Here is a 10,118-nt window from a genome sequence, read left to right as displayed (position 1 = left end):
GAAAGAAACACATCACAGGATGTTAGCAATGAAGACAGGGTGAACCAGAGCACGGAGGATATCTCAAAACATTCTGATGAACATTACGACATGAGAGTGACTATGACTATGGCCAGCGATGAGAGGCCAACCTTCCTCGGTAAACCCAATTCTATGGCCGCAGCCGTAGTTAATTAAAATCCCTTCTACCCCTCATTGCCTTGAGGTTTTTATTCATTCTTGATTTTAATAATGTAGATATGTCAGCTCAGGTAAGATATTTGTGTGTATATGTTTCATATTTTGTTGGAAACTCAAATATAGTCATCTTACTCTAATAAATTTAGAGTAAAAAATGAAATAAGAGAAAGTTATACCTCATCTGTTTTCTTTATAGGTTTTATGTTGCGGAAAATTCTTCAATGGTATCATGCCTATACTGGCCTCAATGCCTAGGTTCTGGATTATGTTATTTTTGTATACTTAAAAGACAGTAGAGTGATGAATGTTGTTGAAAATGTAATTTGCAACTACAACGTCATTACTCCAGAAAACCACCAGTTTCCCATCGGACCACTTTTGCTGAGGCAGTGGTATTCTCTCAAACGCCCCCGATACAATCAAAATTTGACGCGTGTGCCCTGTACGTTTTGCAAAACAGCTTTTCATCGGGACATATTGTTCGTTTAGTTTGGCCGAGCGATATCTGTTGGATTGGAAGGAAAGCTGTCCACCGTTGATTAAAGTCAAAACTGCGTACAGGCCTGCACATGAACATTACATGAAGTTTTGGGTTTGACCGCCGTTTATTGCGGTAAAGTAATTAATGGTATTTACGTTGGTTCGTAGATTGTAGGTGAAATGTTTCAATTTTAATGTTTTTTTTATGCACGGAAGTATGGCAAATTAAAAGATAGGTATGGTCATTTTTATTTAAAAAAAAACATACGCAATGTAATATGTAAAAAATAGAAAAGCTCGTGTGTCAATTTTTTTTGTTGTTTGTTGACTTTGTATTAAAAACATACTGTGAAACACACAGCAGTGCGAACATAGAAGAACAGGTGGAGCATGTAATGCAGAAAATGGAAGCACGCATCAGTGCAATCATGAAATCTTTCACATAGCAGTGAAAAGGGTAATGTAAATTTTTGTTGTTGAAGAAACGAATTGTAATGGGCAGCAACACATGTAAAAGAAATTTTTCTTTACAGCAGTAAATGTAAGATTTTGTTTTTACAACAGTGAATGTAAAAGAGATTTTTACACACAGCAGTGTAAAATCTCAGGAGGAGACAGAGTAATTTTTTGTTGAAATGTTCTTGGTGTAATCCCTCAGGCAGAGGAAGATGGTTTTGTAACAACAATTTTTTAATGAATACAAGTTTGTTTTATGGGTGTGAATCTCTGTTCTCAGAAAACATTTTAGCTTCCCTGTGTTATGATCCTGTGGCAGAACAGAGCGTTGTCTCTGTGTTCAGTTTATTTGTTTTGGAATTTATCAGAAAATTCCAACATGGTATCAGAGTTTGTCCAGGCTCTTTGAAGGTGTCAAAGAAGCTGAAGGAAGGTTCTTTTGCTGCAACAGCTTCTCCAGCAGAGTGAAGACTCAGTCAAGAAAGGATCCAGGTATTTTTCAAAGTTTTTTGTGTAGCTATTCAAGACAGTCAATGTTTTTTAAATACACAGTCAAATATTTGAAGCATAGTTAAAGTGCAAGAATGGCTGGCTCCAGCACCAGCACTAGCATAGGTATGTTTAACACTCAGATCCCACAGTTTAATGGGAAAAACTATGACTATTGGGCAATAACCATGAGAGCCCTGTTTGCTTCTCAAGATTTATGGGAATTAGTTGAAGATGGATTTGAAGAACCAGCAGATGAAGAAGAGTTTAATAACTTGACACAGGCAGAGAAAGATCTGTTGAAGAGTTATAAGAAGAAGGACTCAAAATCCCTCATATTTTTATATCAAGCAGTGCATGAGAGTGTGTTTCCAAGGATAGCAGCAGCCAAGACATCCAAAGAAGCATGGCAAACTCTCAAGACAGCCTATCATGGCATGGAGAAAGTGAAGACAACAAAACTACAGTTGCTGAGGAGAGATTTTGAGAACCTGTGCATGAAGGAGTCAGATAATATTGACTCATTCTTCACACATGTGATTGGTCTGGTCACACAAATAAGATCTCATGGAGAAACTCTTGAAGAAAGGAGGATTGTGGAGAAACTGTTGAGGGTCCTACCCTCAAAGTTCCATGTGATTGTCACCACCATAAAAGAGACAAAGGATCTCTCAAACTTTTCAGTTGATGAACTTCATGCATCACTGATAACACATGAGCAGAGGTTGAGTAGAAATGAAAACTCATCTCTAGAACAAGCCTTCAAGACCCAGATGTCCTTTGGAAGAGGAAGAGGTCAAGGCAGAGGAAACAAGAGAGGAAGAGGCAGAAGCCAAAACAGAGGTGGAAGGAACAGTCCAACAAATGCTCAAGGAAGAAGCAACAATCCAAATCAAAACCAAGGCCAAGACAACAGCCAACAAAGTGGACAACATCATGCTCATGGACAAAAGTATGAAAAATCCAATGTCCAATGTTATTATTGTAAAAAATATGGGCATTATGCAAATGAATGTAGGAAGAAACAACATGATATGAATAATAGATCAAATGCAAATATCACTAGATAAAATATCAGCCAAGATAATGTGTTGTTATCTTGTAATATGGCTGAAGCAAAGAGTGATGATATATGGTTTCTAGACTCCGGTTGCAGCAACCATATGACAGGAAACATAGCCCTGTTTTCTGCTTTAGATAAAAATGTGAAATCACAAGTCACACTTGGGACTGATAGTAAAATTTTTGTTATGGGAAAAGGAGAAGTAAAAATATTTACAAAGAAAGGTGAAAAAAACCATAGCAGATGTCTATTATGTTCCTGGAATGAAGTGTAACCTCTTAAGTATTGGACAACTTGTTCAAAATGGGTACAATGTTTTCTTTGAGAATGATGTATGCACCATCATGGATAGAAAACCCAGCAAACTATGTATTGCTGAAGTGAAAATGACAAGGAAAAGGATGTTCCCTCTCAGGATAAAAGCAGTTTTGAAAGATGGAGTTGAAATTGCAGCAGTGACACAAGAGGCTTTCCAAAGCGTACCAAAGGATGAAAATTGGTTGTGGCACTTGAGATTTGGACATCTCAACTTTGGAGGTCTTAACTTGTTGAGTAGAAAAGGAATGGTAAGAGGATTACCATTGATAGAGAAACCGGACAGCCTTTGTGAAGGTTGTATCTTGGGGAAACAACACAGAGAAAGTTTTCCATCAGGGAAAAGCATAAGGGCAAAGACACCCTTAGAGATTGTCCACTCAGACTTATGTGGACCGATGCAAACTCCATCACTAGCAGGCAGCCAATATTTTCTAACATTCATTGATGATTTTACTAGAAAAACTTGGGTTTATTTCCTGAAGAACAAAAGTGAAGTGTTTGAAAAATTTCGAAATTTCAAGGCACTTGTAGAAAACCAAAGCGGACTGCATATCAAAGTTCTGAGAACTGATAGAGGAGGTGAGAATATCTCCAAGGAATTTCTATGGTTTTGTAGAGAAAATGGAATTCATAAGCAGTTTACAGCTAGGTACACTCCGCAGCAAAATGGAGTAGCTGAAAGGAAGAATAGGACCATCATGGATATGGCGAGGAGCATGTTAAAGGCAAAGCATTTGCCAAATGATTATTGGGCTGAAGCTGTACACTGTGTAGTATATATTTTGAATAGATGCCCAACAAAAGCAGTCATGAACAGAGTGCTGGAAGAAGCATGGAGTGGGAGAAAGCAAGGAGTCACCCACATGAAAGTTTTTGGATGTGTGGCTTATGCACACATTCTAGATCAGCTAAGGAAGAAGTTGGACAACAAAGGGGAGAAATGTATTTTCATTGGATATAGTGAGGAATCCAAAGCTTACAGGTTGTATATCCCATCTACCAAGAAGTTTTTTGTGAGCAGAGATGTTCAATTCATTGAGGAGGAAGCATAGAGAAAACAGTGAATGTTAAAAACTGTTTGTCTCATGATGAAGATGATGAAGAGATGGCTGAAATACATCCCCAAACAACAACGCCAACACAAGGACAGCAAGAGACACCCTTGAGGAGAAATGAAAGTGCTTCTCCAAGCACACCACAAGGAGGAAATTCAAGTGCTTCTTCAAGCACTTGTACACCAAATGAAAGAGGTAAGAAATTCAGAAATTTAAGTGACATTTATGATGAAGGTATGAATTCTTTGTTTGCATTATATTGTCATGTTGATGACCCTATTCATTTCGAAGATGCAATTAAAGATAAGAAATGGATAGAAGCTATGGATGAGGAGATCAATGCCATAGAAAGAAACAAGACATGGGATTTGGTTGAACTACCAAAAGGAAAAGAAGTCATTGGAGTCAAATGGGTCTACAAGACCAAGAGTAATGCTGAAGGCAAAATAGAAAGACACAAGGCAAGATTGGTTGTCAAAGGATATAAGCAGCAGTATGGGAGAGACTATGAGGAAACTTTCGCACCGGTTGCTAGAATGGAAACCGTGAGAGCAGTGTTGTCCATAGCAGCACAAAACAAGTGGAAAGTTTACCAAATGGACGTGAAGTCAGCATTCCTAAATGGAGTGTTAAAGGAAGAGGTCTACATTGAACAACCTCTAGGCTATGAAAAGAAAGGGCAAGAACACAAAGTGTGCAGATTGAAGAAAGCTCTTTATGGGCTGAAGCAAGCACCAAGAGCATGGTACAGTAGGATAGATTCCTATCTACTGGAAAATGGATTTGAAAAGTGTGAGGGAGAACCCACCCTCTACATCGAAGAAAAGGATGGTAAATTACTAATTGTTGTGTTATATGTTGTTGATGTAATTTTCACAGGTAATGATAATCATCTTATTGAAAACTTCAAAACAGTCATGAAAGAAGAATTTGAAATGACTACCATGGGTTTGCTGAGATACTTCTTAGGAATAGAAGTAGATCAAAATGAAAATGGAATTTTTATTTCACAAGCAAAATATGTTAATGAAGTGTTGGAGAGATTCAATGTGCAGGACAACAAGGCAGTAATCGCTCCCACAGTGATGGGATTAAAACTCAGCAAAGAGGACAGCAGCAAGGATTTTGATCCTAGTTTGTACAAGAGCATAGTTGGCAGACTTATGTATTTAACTGCAACTAGGCCAGATATAATGTTTGTTGTTAATTTAATTTCCAGATTCATGGAGAGGCCAAAAGAAGCACATTGGCAGGCAGCAAAAAGAATTATGAGGTATGTTAAAGGTACTAAAAGGTTTGGCATTTTATATACTGTCTCAGAATGTTCAGATTTAATTGGATACACTGATAGTGATTGGGCTGGAAGTGTAGATGATTGGAAAAGCACATCCGGTTATGTTTTTCACATGGGTTCAAGAGCCATTTCATGGGCTTCTAAGAAACAACCTATTGTAGCGTTGTCTACAGCAGAGGCTGAATATGTGGCAACTACAGTAGCAGCATGTCAAGCAGTTTGGATGAGAAGAATTTTAAGAAGCTTAGGCCAAAAGCAGGCAAAAGGAACTGTGATTTTTTGTGACAATAGCTCAACTATTGCATTATCCAAGAATTCGGTGTTTCATAAGAGAACGGAACACATTGACACAAGGTTTCATTACATCAGGGAATTGGTAAACAATGGAGAAATTGTCTTAGAACATTGCAAAACTCAAGAGCAGGTTGCAGACATTCTGACAAAGCCATTGGACCAGAAAAGATTTGAATTTTTGAGGAAGTGTTTGGGTATGACTGATAACCCAGCAGCTGAAATTAAAGGGGAGTGTTGAAAATGTAATTTGCAACTACCGCGTCATTATTCTAGAAATCCACCGGTTTCCCATCGGACCGCTTTTGCTGAGGCAGTGGTATTCTCTCAAATGCCCCCGATACAATCAAAATTTGACGCGTGTGCCCTGTACGTTTTGCAAAACAACTTTTCATCGGGACGTATTGTTCGTTTAGTTTGGCCGAGCAATATCCATTGGATTGGAAGGAAGGCTGTCCACCGTTGATTAAATTCAAAGCTGCGTACAGGCCTGCACATGAACATTACGTGAAGTTTTGGGTTTGACCGCCGTTTACTGCAGTAAAGTAATTAATGGTATTTATGTTGGTTTGTAGATTGTAGGTGAAATGTTTCTATTTTAATGTTTTTTTTTATGCATGGAAGTATAGCAAATTAAAAGATAGGTATGGTCATTTAAAAAAAAAAAAACATACGCAATGTAATATGTAAAAAATAGAAAAGCTCATGTGTCAATTTTTTTTTGTTTGTTCATTGACTTTGTATTAAAAACATATTGTGAAACACACAGCAGTGCGAACATAGAAGAACAGGGGAGCATGTAATGCAGAAAATGGAAGCACGCATCAGTGCAATCATGAAATCTTTCACACAGCAGTGAAAAGGGTAATGTAATTTTTTTTCGTTGAAGAAACGAATTGTAATGGGCAGCAGCACATGTAAAAGAAAATTTTCTTTACAGCAGTAAATGTAAGATTTTGTTTTTACAACAGTGAATGTAAAAGAGATTTTTACACACAGCAGTGTAAAATCTTAGGAGGAGATAGAATAATTTTTTGTTGAAATGTTCTTGGTGTAATCCCTCAGGCAGAGGAAGATGGTTTTGTAACAGCAACTTTTTAATGAATACAAAGTTTGTTTTATGGGTGTGAATCTCTGTTCTCAGAAAACATTTTAGCTTCCCTGTGTTATGATCCTGTGGCAGAACAGAGCATTGTCTCTGTGTTCAGTTTATTTGTTTTGGAATTTATTAGAAAATTCCAACAAATGTGAACATCAGGGTTTAAGTTTTTGTGAGCTTGTCATGTTGAATGGATTTCTAAATCTAATTTGAAGTTAAATGTTTACTTTCAGCAAGAAATTATAATCAAGTGTATTCGTTGGAGAAAGCAGTAGCTCGGTTAAAGAAGAAAATTGTTTATAGTTATCTTAAAACAAGGAAGAGTTTATATGATATGTTTTTCTATTTGAATTACTTGATTTTTTTAGAAAATTAATATAAATATTTAGTGTCTAGTTTATTTTCAAATCTAAAAAAACATTGGGTTTTCTGAAGGTTTAGGGGTAAGAGTGAAGGTCAAAATTTAATGTGAAGGAGTAATAACAACCATTTTGCTCAACAGCTCAACATAACTTCAATATATATATATATCTCCAGAATAATTGTCAATTGAGTCAGTCAATTGATATATATATATATATATATATATATATATATATATATATATATAATGTTTATATCTCTAGAGGAATTGGCAATTGACATGAGGTCAATTCCAACTCCTACTACTTATAAACTCTAATTTTGTAAATTGTCTATTTGGGAATTTCATCACTGAATATCCTCACACATAATGCTTCATCTATATGACCATAACTAACTGAAAGTCTTAAAATTGTAAATTATTATTATTGAAATAAAAAACATTTTAAAATTTATATTTAGTAAATGATATTTAAAGTAAATATTGTCAAATTGTAATATGTTCCCTTAAGTCAGTGATAGCCTGGCTTCATTTTTCTGAAGTTGAAACAGATTAATTTAAGCAGATTAAAACACAATTAATATATGTATATAATTGTGAATTGTTTTTCTTTGAAATAATAGTTATACGTCCAAGCTCATCCTAACATTATTTATTAACATTAGATTTTTCCAATACCTTTTATACGAATTAGCTATGATTAAAGAACTGTCTCCACCTTTAGCTTTTCCCGAAATATCTTCTTGTTTAGCTTTTCCCGAAATCTTCATTTTAGAAACGCTCTATCCATAGTATTTTGGAATATCTTGGTTAGCTTTTTCTTTGATTACTTTTTGTTTATGAAAATCTTCGTTTCCTACCAGGTTCATTTTTTATATTTTATTATATGCATGGTAGAATCCATCTCCTTTCTTCCTACCCTCTTTCTAGGTCTTTTCAATGTCTGCAACAATTTAACAACATGTTTAATAAAGTAATTTTGGTACGAAAGGCCGTGGAGGACCAGTTACAATACCAATGAAAGATGATACTAGCACAGGAAGCAGCCTATTACCACAATGGAACTTCCAAGTTCCCTTTTTGCGGGATGGAACAGTTTCGACCCTTTTTCTCTTAGCCATCGCTTTCATCAATTCCGAGTGGTTGTGATTGTGACAGGGATGGTAGAACAACCATGATACACAGGTATATATATATATATATATATATATTTTGTTTTGTTATTCATTTATTTACAAAAAAAATTAGTTGAATTTAGATGTAACTATTTCTAATTTTAGAAATTTATAATACAATTATATAGTTGAACTTAGATTTAACTATTTCTAACTTTAGAGATAGGAGTTGCAAAAATATCTCAACCACCTCTTACAAATTTCAAATTGAGCATGGAAGTCATGGAAGCATTATTTCCAAGTCTCTTCCTTAATACTTACATGACAAACATTGAAAACACACATTACAACAATAGGAATAATTTATGTCTCACTGGTTTTCATTAGCACCCACATCTACTCTGTAATGTTGCAAACACTGCTCTTTCTTCACCACCACATCTTGGAACTATCAATTGACCTCAATTTCAAACATAGCCAATCTTGTACAATTGATGATTCTTGACTACCCCAAACAATAGACTAGATATTGAATATCTCTATAGACATGCTTCCATCCTAGTAGTATGCATCAAAATGCATACTTCGAGTTATATAGGTAAGTTGTTTCCGTACTTAGCTTATCTAGTAATCAACTCTACAACTGACTTTTTTGACATATACACTTACATACATGTGAAGAAATACATGTAACTAATGTTCTTGAAGCACCAAATAACTACAAAACACATTAGCATATTACATGCTCAACATAATCAAGTCAATGATATGTTCTCTAGACATAGAAGAACATTGAAAACCATTAACTTAAGAATCTTTGTTCTGCATTATAAAACTTTACAAAACAAAATAACAACAAATCCCACCCATCACAAAACCCAACCAAAAAAAACTAAGAATGTCGAGCTAGAATCGCCTATAAATCTTATGGGCATGAACCTTCTTGCCCTCTCTAAACTTTCAGATATCGATGCAGAACTATAAGAGACAACTGTAGTTGTTGGAGCTCATGGGAATGCTTCTATTGTCGACTAAAGTCAAAACCTGATTCACTAAGTTCTCTCCCACCGTATTGGCTCCCTCGCAGTTTGCACTTTGCACTTCAACACACTTGCAGTAGTGATCACCGTGCGGGGTTGGCAGACCATTGTATTTGTGATGAGCATTGTGCGAGATCCTCAGATGTCCACTGTATTTTAGTGATAAATGTACACACCCTGAAAGAGGAGATAGTGAATCCAGAGCTCTCCTTGTGCACAGATTTCTAGAACCCACATAATTTGTTTATCCATACGCAGGTTCATATGAAGTCTCCTTATACGAAGATCAATAGAAAGGTATGGATTTGAAGTTTGAACCAAGTTATGCAATGGCCATTGCATCCAACGTCACCAACACGATATATTAAATAAAGGAGTAACCAACATTGAGCGTTTAGGTGGTTCTCACCTTGTATATCCATCTGGTTTGCACTCAGCTCAAAGAGAAAAAAATATAGTGATATAACAGATGTGGCGATCCTCTGAACAATAATTATTTACACAACAGATCCAACCCTCCAGAACACTGCCTCCAGGAGGGGATTCAACTTGGTGGCTTTGTTTTCACCCAATAAAAATAATAAAAAAATTTAACACGATAGCCAAGGGATGCATCTCTAGCAGAGAGGAGATCATTCTGAGCCTTGCAAAGGGAGCGCAATCGACAACGACATTCCAATAGCAGAGGCTCGATAACACTGCACACACATCAGCTGTCTGCAAGCCGATGAGAATTCAAACCAAACACATAGGGATAGAGAAAAATAAGCCTCGCAAAAACACTCCAACTTTACACAGATGGAAACTAAACACCCTCATACACTATCTTATTTATTTATAAAATTTCACATCTCTTCCATCTCCCTGGGCCCTC

The sequence above is a fragment of the Pinus tabuliformis genome, chromosome 7 (assembly GCF_031772625.1).
Source record: "Pinus tabuliformis cultivar Carrire ecotype Pingquan chromosome 7, CPIR1, whole genome shotgun sequence".
Classification (NCBI taxonomy): Eukaryota; Viridiplantae; Streptophyta; class Pinopsida; order Pinales; family Pinaceae; genus Pinus; species Pinus tabuliformis.
The sequence above is the reverse complement of the archived record's forward strand: the minus strand, read 5'-3'. Positions refer to the sequence as shown.